Source organism: Cyprinodon variegatus, unplaced genomic scaffold, assembly GCF_000732505.1.
Source record: "Cyprinodon variegatus isolate N-32 unplaced genomic scaffold, C_variegatus-1.0 Scaffold1411, whole genome shotgun sequence".
Lineage (NCBI taxonomy): Eukaryota > Metazoa > Chordata > Actinopteri > Cyprinodontiformes > Cyprinodontidae > Cyprinodon > Cyprinodon variegatus.
This window is the reverse complement of record NW_015151864.1, coordinates 1-15,271: the sequence shown is the minus strand read 5'-3', so window position 1 is coordinate 15,271 and position 15,271 is coordinate 1. Positions and strand designations below refer to the sequence as shown.

Sequence of the window (15,271 nt, the reverse complement as noted above, 5' to 3'; positions counted from 1 at the left end):
TTATTCTAACAATGAGGAATGATCTCTGATATAAGATGGAGCTTGGCCATTTAAGGCTTTATATGTGAGAAGGAGGATTTTAAATTCTATTCTGGATTTAACAGGAAGCCAATGAAGAGAAGCCAGGATAGGAGAGATATGATCTCTCTTTTTAATTTTCATTAGAACTCTGGCTGCAGCATTTTGGATCAGCTGAAGGCTTTTAACTACAGTTAAACTCACAGCAGAGGGGATAAAGAACAGAGATATGCACAAAGCTTTGAATCAGAACTGAAAGCATTTCTGTTTTCTGGAGTTTTTCAATCATTGGTCAGAGATCATTTCATCACATCCATCCATCCAGAGGCGGGGTCCAGCCTGGACAGGCCACCAGTCCATCACAGGGCAACACAGAGACAAACAACCATTCACACCAAAGGAGAATTTAGAGAAGCCAATTAACCTAACATTCATGTTCCTGGACTGTGGGAGGAAGCCGGAGTCCCCGGAGAGAACCCACACATGCTCAGGGAGAACATGCAGAAGGACCCAGAGACAGGAATCAAACCCAGAACCTTTTTGCTGCAAGGCAGCGGTCCTGCACCACTGAGCAGCCCATTTCATCCCCTCCTTCCTGTCATATTATTTGCTTTTTTTTTCCTTTTTTTAAACGTTTTTTTGCTCAGCTTTAAACTGTCTGATCAGCGGTTTATTCCTTTGTTTTATTAGTATTTCTGGGGTATAAAAAGCCAATAAATGTTTAATCTTTGCTTCCTTTATTTGTTCCAAACAGCAGAAGTTTCCTCTTGTGTTTAGTTGCTGCTGATCAATAGAGCCGTTCTAATCCTCTGTCTCTCCGTCAGGCTGATTCGGTTCTGTCAGAACATGAAGGATCATTTGGCTCCGAGCTTCAGGTTTGGATTTGAATGCCTCCAGGTGTCAGAGGCGTGCCGGGTCTAATCTTCAGCATCGTCTCCCGCGGGTCGGCTCTGATTCATCAGAGGAGTCCTGGGGGGGGATCGCCGTCACTCTGACTGACGGTGACCTTTTCCTTTCAGCTCCCTGCGGGCCGACAGACACCGATCGGCGACCTCACACCGTCTCACCCTCGCACGGCTAATCTCTTCCCTCCTTTTATGAACCTCTCAGGCTGTTAGCGCCCTGTGGACCAGGTGCTGGGGTTCTGTAATCCAGGAAAACTGTGTCGCCGCGCGTGTCTTTGTTTTGCATCGTACAGGTTCCAATCCCAACCTTAGAAGCGTCCATGTTCTGCTGGTATCAGGCCCTCCGACGCCTCAAAGATACCTTCAGACAGTCAGTTTGGGTCGGTTCTGGCAGGGTCATGGACCCATACAGAAAAAATACTTAATGGGTTAAAAATATATTTATGGTTAATTACAGTTTTTAATTTGTGCACATCCTGAGAGGCCAGTTTATTAGGTACATGTTGGACCTACTTCTGCTTTCAGAACCGTGTCCCTTATTTAAGGGACTGATTGAACAGAAAGACCCTCAGCTGCTGATCTATGAGAATCTGCCGAAGGCCTCAGAGAATCTTCACCTTAGAGAAGCCAGTTGGAGAAGATCTGAATGTGAAACACTGAGGTGATAAAGGCAGAGCAGCAGGTTTTTGCCCAGTCCATGTCTCCCTGACCATCGTTTGCCCATCGGCAGCCTGAACCACCGACTCTAACCTCAGCGGATCCTCCACCATCTGCCTGCTGCAGGAAAACAGGCCTGAACATGAAGCAGGAATCCCATTCAGCTGTGGTTCTCTGGTGTGACCAAAGCGTTCGGATAAAAGAAAGAAGGCTAAGTTACAGTAATAATGGATTAAAGTGAAGGTGAGCCGTAAACTCATCGCCTTTTCAGCACCTCCAAAAAAACAGTACGTTTTAAAAAGAGGGACATACAGAGAGGAGGAGGCATTCAGAGTGTCTTATTGTTAAAACAATAATCAGTTCAGCTTTACTATATCTAATAAAGGAAATTGGAATCAGTGGTTCTGGATTTTATCTACATGCTGCTGCAGATTCCAACAGCTCCACAGAAAGCTTCCAATCAGACATCTGGGTGTTCGCATACGGGGATACGTGGGATCATCTTCATTTCAAGAGCTAAAAAACAGGAGCTAAAACCCCTCTGAGGTACAGAGCTGCTGCAGGAAACACCTTCCTTCAGGAAGAACATGTTTGTAACGTTTCATATAGGAAAAACAAAGATTAACGGATAGAAAATAAAGAAAGAAACGCGTGAAATCGTTCAGAGGACCTAACAGCACAGAAATAGCTGCAGTGACCTTTGCTCCGTCTTCCCACCTGGATACTTCCTGTCCTACGATCCAAACAAGCAGAAACAAGTCCAAGTTCAGTCACTGTGGGGGAGATCCGCTCTTCCTCCTCATAATCCTCCTCCGCTTCTTTTCCCAGGGTCTCTGCAGACTTCTGTCCCACTTCTTCGACCTCTACAGCTCCTGTAGGTCCTCCTTCCCTCTGTCTGCTCTCCTCCCACTGCTCCTCCTCTTCCTCACACACAAACGGGCCATAAATCGCCTCCACCTCCCAGGAAACCGCTCCGATTTCAGCCCCCGCTCCCCTTTTCTTTTTTCATGGAGAAAAGAAAGGCTCATCCAGGAGAAAAGAGCGGTGTCACCTTTCATTGTCAGGAACACAGCAGAGGAGCTTGTTTCTGAGCCGAGGAATGCACCGGGTCCCTCTGAGGCCTTGTTCACTGCTTTTCAGCATCACTTAGAGTTTCACTCAACTCTTAAATAGTTTATATCTCATCCAAGAAAGCCGTTTTATCACTGCAGCGCTGGAACTAAGCGTTGGCCAGGTTTAAATCTGAAAACATCCCAGAGGAGGCTGCTTCATCATCATCATCATCCAATTAGAAGCTAACCTAATCATCATATTATAAAATGTGATGTTTATAAGCGCCCCCTACAGGTTAATCATTTATAAACAACAGCTGCTGATGATTCAAACTAGCTGCTTTATAAGCAACGCTGCAGAGTTTAGAAATCCACCTGCACTAAAATGTGGCATAAGATTTTTTTTAGAAACAGACAAACATGATGCTTCAAACTCAGTCTAATATATTTTAATGACGGGTGACGTGTTTTCTGTTTTTTTCTTTCACCAATTCTGAGTCGATTCTCATTTTAATACCTAAAACTTTCCTTACGGCTTAACTACTTTTGATCATCTTGCTGTTGAATGTGTTAGGAATCCAGTCTGTGTGGGTTGGCTCATCACTGGGGAGTTTTTGAGCGGCGGACTGTCACCACCTCCACGCCAGAGTGTTTGCCAGTTTTGGATACTCCAGCCAAGCTGAGTTTAGCTGAGTCTAACTGAGTCTTTTGTTTCTCTGAGTCTAACGTTGTTGTTTTCTTTTGCCTTTTGGCAGGAAGTGATCCTCCATACTGGATGTTTGGCCTTCTCCCCCTGGAAGGATTGTTAGTGTTTCACACTGAGCAGGGGAGTAATCTCCATACGTCCCGTTCAAGTCCTCCTGGAAATCTAAGTGGCAGTCCGCTCCATTGCTCCTCAGGAACCAACCAAACCAAAACCTTTCTGCCCTCCAACGAGCCCCCCTATCCCTGGAAAAACCCACACCGACTGGATTCTGGGTAGAAACCGCAAACGTGGGTCCAGTTTACCTCTGTTTCTGCAAGACGTCGTTCAAAGTTACCACGGACCCTGAACTAACCACTGTGAACTTCCCTTCTCACTTCCAGTTCCGGTTCACCAGCTCACTGAGTTCCCCTGAATCACACCCAACTACACTCCTCAATAAACCAGTTAAAATTTGACTCTGGTTTTCTGTGAGTGGTTTCCTGCATGTGGGTCAGATCTCTTTAAAACAACATGACAGAATGTTCATATAGTACTAGTTAATGCTGGGGGAAAAAAATCCTAAATCACGATATGGATAATTTATAACGATATATATCGCAATATACCCTGATTTTCAGCTAATCTCTAAAGAATATAATGTGTTACTTTTTCAACTTTATTTGGAAGTGACATTTACAGAACTGTTACAAATGAGAAAAAATAAATCGGAGTAGAGCAATATATGCATCAGCTGACAACAGATCATTCGGAGGTAGCGTTACAATAACCATCACATTTTTTTTCCAAAATCCTAAAGGTATTTAAACTAAATTACTCCATTATCTTTGGCCTGATATGGTTTTTATTTTTGCAACATTCTCTGCATGTTTCACACCTTGCTTTACCTCAGTGTTTGGAACCTGATGCATTTTTTTGTGGTTCTTTAGGTGATAGAACAGGTTTATTCTGCTGCTGTCCGGAGAGGGAGCCGTTTTGTAGCATAGCTGTTTGCTCTGTGTCAGACTTCTTAAATCCAGAGTCTAATCAAATCCCTCTTTTTAGCTGCCTGCCTCTGTTTGACTCTCTGAGTTTAGTAAAGCATGTTGAAGACTAGTGTGAGTCAAAAGCCCTAAAGCAGCATTATGTTGCAAAACCACAAGACGCCGCTTCTTTGTACAGTAAAATAAATTAATCTTGTTTATCACTTATATAAGCTGTCTAAGCTACTACACCAATAGGTTCATCATAGTCTACCTTGCAAAATATTTGCTTAAATACGAGATAAAATGGTTATAAATGATTGAATATAATCAGAACTATAGACCCTTTTCTATTCCCCAGCACTAGTACTAGTATCATTGTGCTGAATGAAGACACAGTGGTTTAAAATTAGCTAACGGCTAAAAACTGCTTTCAGTAACAACAATTGGAGTTTAGGAGGGTTAAAGAGAATCTGTTCTAAAACGTAAAAATCGGACGGATGAGCTTTAAGCTTCTGATTAAAGTGGTTCTTTTCTTTAGGTTTTACTAAAAGTACTGAAACGATGACTGGATTCACAGAGCAGAACCTGAAAGCACCTCAATCTGTTAGAAACAAAAACTTTAATGATCCAGTTAGAGGCAAAAAAAAAAGCTTTAAGGCGGAGCTGGAGGAGTGGTTAGAGAGAGGAGGGGTCAGAGGTCATCAAAGAATGAAATGAAACCGGTTTTTTTAACTACAGATAACAACATTTGGTGCCTTTTAATCAGATTTTTTTTATTCTAACCTCATTGGTACATTTCTGAACAGAAAATAATAATCAAATTTAACTGTTTCAATTAAAGTTCTGACTAAATTAATTCAATGAGCTCAACTTCAATACATGATTACTGTATCAAAATGAAACAAAACATTTGATTTGTAATAGTGTTTATAAAACAGTTCATCTGTTGCACTTCATAATTTGAATATTACATATTTTTATTATGCAGCTAAAGTAGAAATAGGACCTTTTTTTACTTTACTGGGATCTACCCCCCCCAGCACATTCAGAGGAGTGGTTTTAACCTGTGGGTTCCCAGAAGTTGGAGGTTTGGTAATGCAAGCGTTCTTTATGCGTATTTGATGGCAGATCAGTGCGTTTTCTTCCCGCTCGGCCGTCTTCCTCTGATTTAACTCTGTAAACCATCTATGATGCAGGCAGACGTGCTGCAGGTTTTATGTGGAACCTGCGCAGGAATCTGAAGGCTCCAAACACACCCGGAGAACCTGGCATCAGTCTGCAGCTTTATGTCGCTTTAATCTTTTGTCTGTTCATCCGGCTTCTTCCTCTGTAGGTTTTTTTTTTTTTCCTAAGCCTGAAGGCATGAAACATGGTGAGGGAGCGCCGGCTCCACAATTACAGAGCACACAGTGGGTCTTTGGCAGCAGCGCGCGCAGAACGAGCCAGGGCACGCTGCATGCCTGAGTTAACGAAGCTCCGCTGATAGATGCTTCATTAAGGTTGAAGATCAGTGGAGTGGATCGGCGGAGGGAGGGGTTGTGGGAGCTGGGAATGAGGATGCAGCTCTTATCTGGTCTCCAGACGCCACTCACCCTCTTCCTGACGCGGCGGCTGCAGGGGAACTCAGCAGGGAAACCTGGGAATGTCTGTCATCACCTTCTGTGATGAAAACTGGGAGAGGAGCTCAGGGAAAGCTCAGCCTGGATCTCTACACATTCCTGGGAACACTAAGAGACAGAAAAACCACCTTCCAGGAGGTTTTACTTTCCTCCTTAGATCCTTCATTTCCTCTGACATCATTCTGCCAAACGAAGCTTCCAGATGAAGCAAGAAAAATGTTGTAATGGTCTGCCCTGATGGCTGGCCTTAATTGTTCATTTCACTCGTCAGTCTAACTCTGCCCAGACTCTAATTATCACTCATCTCCTCCACTTGCATCTGTTCCTTTATATTTGGTCAAGCCCAGCTATCGTGGCCAGATCATTGTTTGTTTGCTGTGTGTTTGTTTATGCCTGTTAGCCTGTCTGTTTAGTTGAATTTATTCCATGGTTCAGGTCCTGGTTCCTGGTGGCCAGCGTTTGCGTGTTTGTCTCGTCTTCTGATTGTGTCCTGGTCCTTCTCCGCGGAGCCCTCAGGGTTTTGGCTCGGAATGCGGCGAGGATCAGTTTTATTCCCGTAAGCCTGGCTCCAAGGGGAGACCAGTTTAAAGTTTCCTGCAGAAATCCCGGCACCATGTCTCGTCTCTGTTTCTCTCAACCACAGAGCCTTTCCGTCTGCATCTGTGCATGCCTGGAATCCCTTTTCCCTCTGTTCCTGTTTGGATCGTAACTTCCGATCAGCTGAGGTCTCCTGGATTCCTGGACTGTTCCTGCCTGCTCTGTTTTCCTCTAACCTGGACCGGCCCCCAGCTTGTTCTCCGGCCTGCAGCATCTGGGAAATTCTGGGCGGTAAAAAAGTATTTATCTCCAAAAGAAGCATTTATTTAACAAACTAAATATTTAATTATAATAAAACAAATTAGTTTGCTAATTTTCTTAAATTGACAATCTAAATGAATGAATGGCCATTTCTGAATTCACTAGAATGCGAGTACGGAGTTGTGTGGCGAGGATAGTATGGATCCTGGGAGAACAGGAGCATGCAGCTGAAATCTGGGTCAATTGGAACAGGAACGTACTGATGACATCACCACACGCTCAGCTCGTCTGGAGCTGCATTGAACCTCCTGTTATTAATAGTCCCTAGATAACAATTAATTCTTACTTTTTCATTTAGTGGGGGAATTAACAATTGACACAGACAGATACACACAAATCAAACAAACATTTTGCCAAATAAAATCAGAGGCAGCGGTCCTTCACACGCGGCTATGCAGAGAGACGGGCTAGGATTAGCGCTGGCTGCCATTACCCTCGGAGGTCCGCTGGTTGCCACGGTCCTCTCAACTTCGGAAAACATGTTTTAAATTACGCACTAAATCATTAAATGGGCCATATAGTGAGCTTTAAAGTATAATATTGTTGCCTCAAATGATCTTTAAACGTACTTTTATTGAACAACGGCAACAGAAAAGAGATGTTTGAACTTAATACCCTGAGCTCTGTGAGCGCTAACCTGGAAGCTGCTGCTGCCGCAGTGCATGCTGGGATAGCTGTCAATCTCAATGGATAAGTCTGCTTTGAAGCATACTCGGTATATAGGGAGGATCGAGAACGCCATCTGGGGACTTTGTCCGTTCTCTGTCTTATGTTCTTGTGAATTGGAACAGTACTAGTGCTGAGGCTGATGGCGTTTCACGAGCACATGAGAACGCACAAGTACGCATATTGAGAAACGGTCAATTGACATAGTGAAAAAATAACCCTCATTTTTCTCTTTAACAAGCTGAATAACCATAAATATTGCTCCAAATTTTTTGACTGCTTGACTTTAAACAGCTCACCATACATGATGTTCTAGTTTTACTGGAAGATTTTCATAACATTTTCATAATAAAATGTTTTTACTAGAAGCAAACACTGGTTCTTATATCGGTGACTTCTTTAAAGACCAGAAACAAATGAGAATAAATCCTTTTTATTGTTTTTTTTAGCCGCCAAAGGAACCTTAGAAAATTCTCAATATGTGTGACATTAAGCTCCTTATTTTTTGTTCCTAAGAAGATAAAAGTTTTATATTTATGCCATTAATTTGTAACTGATGCATTTCTTGCAGCAGAGAGGCGCCAGACAGCGTCCTGTCTATCTTTAAATGTTTTACAGCGACATCAGAGCGGCGTGGAAGCCAACAGCTTTCCAACCAGCAGAGGTCCGCAGGTCAACAACGCTTTCCTGTGTTTCCTCCAACAGAAACATCGACCCCGCCGCCTTCAGGCCTCTGGCTGGGAGTCGCATCAGGAAGCGGATCCCCAGACGGCCGGACAGCCCAAGCGTCAACACTTCCCTGCTCGTTATGGAGTCAGAGGTCAGATCTACTGTCCCTCAGGGGGGGAATGTAACTAAACACTGGAAGCACTTTAACACAGAGAGGCTGGGCTTTTCCTGGCACACATGCAGACTGGGGAGCTGAGGATGGGGGGGGGCTTTGGTTTCCTCACTTTGCACCTGCTGCAGTTTGCTTCTTCCAGTCTTAAATCTGAACTCTAAACTCTTTGCACTAAATTAGCGGGCTGAGCTAATGTGAGAAACAGCCCGATGGGTCCCTCATCGCTGCTGTTCATTCACAGATTGGGGGGAGAGGGGGCATTTACCATCATTTAAGGGTCCAAAATAAAAACAGAAAAGGATTCTCTGGACATGACAGGCACTGAGAGCTAAATACAGCAGGTAACGTTCTGGTTCATTCCTAAAACAAAAACCCAAACTTTGAAAACCTCCCAGAATTCTAATCAGTCTCCTTCAGACCCGTCCAGACATGGACATCCAACGAATCTAACAGGAAGCACAGCGGTAATGTGACAGGCAGCCAAGAGGTTTGACTCTGGAGGAATTACAGATACGCACAGCTCAGGTGGGAGAACTCAGTCCAACACTCTGCAGATCTCAGGACAGACCGTTTGTTCAAAGCCATGTGTGGAGGATGAAACTACAGGAAGAAACACGGTGCTGGCAGGATCATGCTGTGGGGAGGTTTACCTCAGCTATTCACACTGCATGCACCGTTATTAGGGGAGTTGTCATTTTATTTTTGCTGATTTGCTTCCATCCAATAAGCATTCAGGTTTATGTTAGAAAATATGCATAAAACAAAAAATATTCAATAATATAACTCTGCTTACAGTTGCCCAAAAGATGAAGAGTTGATATGAGGATGGATGTGCAGCATAAGGTAAGTTAAATACAAGACTTTTTAATGCTACTTGAAATAATGTGAAGTAATGTTTATTTTAACATAAAGCATAATTTTCTGGCCCAGTAGAAATGTTTCAAATAGTGAAAACTTTCCAGAGAGGAAGAGAGCTAAAAAAAAAAAAGAAGTAAAAACACAAACAGATATATTTTAAACAACCACCGAACTTCATTTTGTTCCCGACTCAAAGTCCACTATAGCTCGGCTTTTATTGTCGACGAACGGCAAACGTCATCCGGAGATCAGGCGCTACTGGCGCTGTTGTTGTAGGAAATGCTGTGGAGGAACGGAACAGAGAAATATCTGCTGCTTCTCTGTAACTTGGTTTGACGCTTTACAAGTCTGACTTCACCGCCTAGATTCCCATCATGCCTCGTCTACATTCCCTGTTTCTGGTTTCAGCCATGCAGAGAACTCTTGGCTGGATACACAGTTTTCATTGAATTTCCACTTCTGAACGTTGCCCAGATAGAAAGTTAGCGGCGCATCACCCCAACGTCCGGCCAATGCATCGTTTCTACTATCGGGATGGAACCACTAATGGTTAGGGTTGTCAAAAGTATCGATACTAAAAAAAGTATTGATACTAAAACGTTGTATCCGGATAAAATACTCATTTTCCAAAGTATCGATACAGTGCTTCCACCAGTGGCACCTAAACAGTCATTCATCTAAAGTGCAGAATAGAGGAAAATGCACTTCCTGAACACTGTGTGATTGAATAATTCTACACACTTTTCAGTTTCAGACATTTTTTCTAACAGGTGCAGCTGCTGAGAATTATTTTTGTTTTTTAACTGGTTTGGCTAGCGTCATTATTACGTCTGCAAAGCATAGCCAAGAAAGGAACACTTAATTTTAATTTTAAACGTTTTTTTATCAAGCTTGCTTAATATTGTGCAAAGAAAAAAAGCTCAAAATATTGTTCTTATTGTTTATTGTATTTATTTATTATATTTTGTTTATTAATGAAAATATTTCTGTAGAATTTTGGAGTCTTATTATCCTTGCGGTATCAAAAATGGTATCGAGTATCGAATATTATACTTAGTATCAGTATCGAGTTGAAAAGTTTAGTAACGTGACAACCCTACTAATGGTTACAGTGAACCATTTGGTAAATGTAAAAATTCATTATTTTCGGTTACCGTAATTTTCGGACTATTAGCCGCACCTGAATATAAGCCGCAGAAGCTAAATTGCATGATTTGTACATTTACAAGCCGCACCGTAGTATAAGCCGCAGGTTTTTTTATGTTTAACACAAACTTTCTTGCGTTTGCAATGTCATTCTTTCTCGCTGTCGTTCTGTCTCGTACCACTCGCGGTAGAAGTCTGCTTCCGGATGACCTCCGCATTCCCACGTCTGCGGCTACCGTACTTGTGTGTTGAAGCAAATGTGACGTCGACATGGTGGATGGTAAAATCCATAGATTTAGGTATTACCCTAGTGGCCGTTAGCTGTGAAAGTCCGTAGATAAGCCGCATTGTTATATAAGCCGCAAGGTCGAAAAATGGGAGAAAAGTCGAGGCTTATAGTCTGAAAATTAGGGTATTTTATTTATGACGTGGTACCAATTTAAAGATCTATGAAAAACTGATTGAAGACATTTTAATACCAATTAAGGCCTTAGTCTGATATTGAAGAATTCAATACCTTGTAAGGCTTTGTAAGGATCCATGGGAACCTTGGATGAAGGAGCCTTCAGCCCAGTCTGAAGAGGAGGCTGAGCGAACATGATCAGACAGAACTATGATAGCGGGGTTAAGATTCAAGTGTGTTGGTGGAACAGAGACTTAAATCAAATCTAGAAGTGGCTCTTGATCCATTCAGGACACATTTTCCTTCCTCTTCCCAACGAGGTCCTAACGAGTGTTTTCCAATTAAAAGCCATTCAAGTTTGTGAAAGATTCCAATGGGTTTAAAAGCTTTAGCCAAGCTGCTGGTGTTTCCATCCTCTCCTAAGCAGCATCACGCTGGAGTTCATCAGGAATCTAGAAAAACGAGGCGCAAAGAGGCCAAGAGTGAAGCAGAAGCTAAAGGACACAGATCAGCGCTGTTATTTTAAATTCAGAGAGCAGATCATCGTTCTCCATCTCTCTCAGTGTAAACATGTGCTGCCCTCTGGAACTGCTGCCCGCCCACGCAGACAGTATAAATAATACCACAATGGGCCCACAGTGTACAGATCCACACACACAAGAGCTCTTCCTGGTGTTTCTGTGTGCTCAGGCTGCCCACACACTCCCCGTTCTGATACGCCCAATCCGTTTAGGACAGCAGAGAGGGTCAGAGGTCCAATTGGGCATCTATTATCAGCAGCGGCACGTTTAAGCTGCTGGTTCTGAGCAGATCCATAACGTCCTGGAGATCAAGCCTCCCTTTGTTCCAGTGGAAGGTTACAGAGCTGTCGATCAATACCATGACTAACAGATTCCTGACTTTTAAAACTTTCTGCCTTGAATCTTCGCCGCAGAAGATGCTGCAGCAGGTTCCTCTGAGCTGCAACAAAGCAACCTCAGCTTTGGACATTTTCTGAATGTTTTGCAAACCAAACTCCTACATCATTGAATGAACATTGACAGAGGATTTAAATGAGATCTTTAATCATGAGGTGAAGAGGATGCAGCATGAAAGAACAAACCCCAGAGCAGAAAGCGTCCAGCTCCGCCCACACCGTCACTGGAGAAAACAGACTTCATTCTTCTTTTTTGGAAAGTTTTCACAGCCCTCACAAAGCTTCCTTCAGGTCATCAAACTGCTTCTTTTCAACCTTTTATTACTGTTTGGCTCATTAACTGAATGAGCCGAGTTAGCGTAGCATTCATGGTTGAAATGCCACTAAAAGCCTTTTAATTATCCAGAAATGTGCCAGAATGTCATCGGTTGGTTACCTCTTATGGGTATTCATCTCTTCGTACTTTACTTTTTATAGGTGCAACACTGTTCTAAATTACATCCACACCCTGCCGGTGTATTATTTATGTTTTAGTTTTCTGCTGTGTCTCTGCTCCATATGATAGTTATTAAAACCCTTCATTTATATATACACACATTACCAAAGGAGGTAAGATACCGCTCATGTGCGCTGGGGCTCCTTCTCTCCCCGCTGCACGGTTAGCCTCAGCCTCTCGCTGCTCATTCTCCCTGGAGAGCTTCTCCAAGGTCCTGCTGTCCTACTCCCGGTCACCAGTATCCTCTCCCCCCGCAGCTTCACTTTCCCTGGTAGAATAATCCGATCTTTCACCGTGCTCCTTCAATCCTCCGCAGTTAGCCTAGCTAGCCTTGGGCAGCTGTAGCCTCTCTGAAAAATCCACGAATTGACTGGTGTGAGTCTCTTTAGTAGTTCCTATCTGGCTTTCTCATAGTTATGTGGTACTTTTAGGAGATGGAACCATGTCTCTTCATGTCTGCTCATTGCACCCAGAGCTGAAATTCTATTTATGCTCAAAAATGAAAAGATCAAAACACCATCAAGCTGGACGCTTGGTGTGAATAACATTATCTGATCAGGATCAAATGGCTTTTGGTCTGTATTGTATAGTCGTATAATGAGACTTTAAATCATCTTTACAAAAGGTACAAACTAGGAGGAATGATAAAAAAAGGTGCTAAATTTATTATAGAACGACCTATACTTATACAGCTGTCTAAAAAGGTTGAGGACCCAAAAACACGTCTCTGAAAATGTAAAAAAAAATAACACACGGACAGAGTGGGGGTTTGTACAGGCATCCCACTACAGGACAAGCCCTGAGTCATCGCTGCCTTACGGGTTTATGGTCATGATTAATCCAAGCAGCGTAATACAGACGGAAGTAGAGATTCACAGCTACATAACAGATAACAGACATTGAATTCCTACAACAATGACTTTGCATAAGAGAGCAGTCAAAACAATTAAACCCGCAAACTTAACTGTTCATGATTGTGGTTTAAGCTCGGACCCAGAACCACGGAGGTGACTGGACCACGGAGAACCTGCCTTTCAAAAAGACAAGTCCAGAAATGTCCTTTCATTGATTTAAGCCAACATGATAAATGAGTTTACAAAGAATAAAATGTGTTCAAAAAAGCGTGGAAGAATTCAGTCCAACTGCAGTTACTGCCATCTGGTGGTCATCTGAGGAAGTGTGGCTGGTTTAGGTGCAGTTTTCCTACAACGTCAAACTGACACTAATCTCTAAAAGTTTTAGAAATTAAGATTAGGGTTTAGCAGACTGGACTTGTGGTGTCTAAAAGCTCAGATTGAAATGTTTAAGTACATGAATATACTCAAAGGAGCTGTGAGGTGAGGTAGGAAGCACCAAATCTAGAAAAATATTCACTTTACTGAAAAAAACAAGTTTTACTTGTAACAAAATGTCCAAAAGTCAAGGAAACTTCAGACCAAGTGTAAGAAAAAAAAGTCTCCTGCTCCTCCATCAGTGACCCAACAGAACTTGTGTGTCTGTGGAGGCAGAACCAGAGCCGGAGGAAACAACAGTTCCCATAAACTCTGCTTCTCTGACCTCTGTCTCCTTCTGCCCACTCAATCCCAGCTTCTACAGTAACCGCTCGTTTCTCAGCAGATCCAAACTTTCCACATTCCTGACTGATCCGGAACAACTTTACGACCCAATTGAACGATCTGCGCTTCCATCCCGGTGTTGATTGGGGACATCAGCGAGTTCATTTGGGTCTCTGCTGCATTCCTCTCATTCTCAACACAGACAGAACCTGTTTGTGCTTCTTCCAAACCCAAGCCTCTGATTCCATTTTTTTTTTTATTGTGATTAGGCTGTCACAAGTACAGAGCAACAAAATGAACTCTGCATCTTAGAATTTAAGTGGGCTGCCATTGTGTGGCAACCAGGGAGCAGTGTGGGGTTAAGGGTCTTTGCTCAGGGACCCAAAGTGCAGTCTGTGGGAGTGGGTTTTGAACCCAGAATCTCTGGATTTAAAGGACAATGCCCTAACCACTAGGCCACAACTCCCCAAAATTTCCCCTCTGTATTTAACCCCTCCTGCTGGGAACAGGGGGCTGCCATTGTACGGNTAACTATAGAGAGTGGATGCCTAGTGGTTAGGGCACAGAACTTGGAATCCTGAGGTTCTGAGTTTAGGCCCCACTCCCACTGCCGGCCACTCTGGGTCCCTGAGCAAGACCTTTAACCTCACACTGCTCCTCGGGTGCCACACAATGGCCGCCCACTGCTCCCCAAGGGGATGGGTTAAATGCAGAGGGAGAGAGAGCAGTGGAATGAGAATAAAAGCTTCTCTGTTTCTCATGGAAACTTTCAGAGGATGAAGTGAAACTGAGACCAGGTCTGCTTTAGATGCGATACTTTCCATCGACTTTCACTGATAGAACATTTCTGGGAAATATATTAATGTTGTTGATTAAAGCAGACACTCAATTTGGACGTCTTTCCTGTTCCATGTCTGATGTCAGCTAAACCCTGCATTGCATCATTGCATCTCAGGAACATTTTGAGTGAAAGGCAGCAGCAGCTGATCTCTGATAGTTTGCAGCTTTAATGCTACATCTGCATTGAACAGGAAAAGCTCCTAAATGCAGGGAATCTTTAAACTTTACTTTTCCTCAGTAGAACATATTTTCTCTCCATGTTGCTGGTTTCAGACGTCAGCACTAAACTCAGTTTACCTTCCTGGACAGGTTTAATCAAATATTGGAAATCATTTTGAAACTAACCAGGAATCCTCAGTCTGATGGCAGTCAGCCGCCACTTTCTAGAAACGCGCTATTTTTATTTTACTCTAATTGTAGAACTTCTAGTGGTTTCTATTTAGGTTGGAGTCCTGCCCTCCGACCCCCGGACTTTATGAAAGCGTTCACTGAATCCCTTCTTTTTTTTAGTGAACGGATCAGTTTGGAAGTAATGATTGTGAACCAGAGCGACGTTCACTCTGAAAATAATGAGCGCCACACACAGCTCACCAAGGCCATCAGTTGGTAGCAAGACTTTTCAATGGATAATGTCAGGTTTTACGGTGCTTATTATGCTAAACAGCCTGAAAGAGCAACATGTCTCCTGCCAGTACTAGACTGCTCCATTCAATTCTAGTCAGTTTATTTCTATAGCTCCAATTCACAACAAATGTCATCTCAAGGCACTTTA

At 43.0% G+C, this 15,271-nt stretch overlaps 1 protein-coding gene across 2 annotated transcripts in view; it reads right to left on the bottom strand.

Annotated features, from left to right (window-relative positions):
* Positions 1–2,451, bottom strand: part of LOC107103280 (glycosyltransferase-like protein LARGE2) — a 38,719-nt gene extending 36,268 nt beyond the window's left edge. The window contains exon 1 of one of the 2 annotated variants that reach the window (XM_015402920.1): positions 2,298–2,451. The gene's annotated coding sequence lies outside the window, so the exon portion shown is untranslated. Of the gene's footprint in view, positions 1–2,278 lie in introns of both variants that reach the window. The other variant, XM_015402921.1, reaches the window with a different exon arrangement.
* Positions 2,452–15,271: the final 12,820 nt, after the last annotated feature.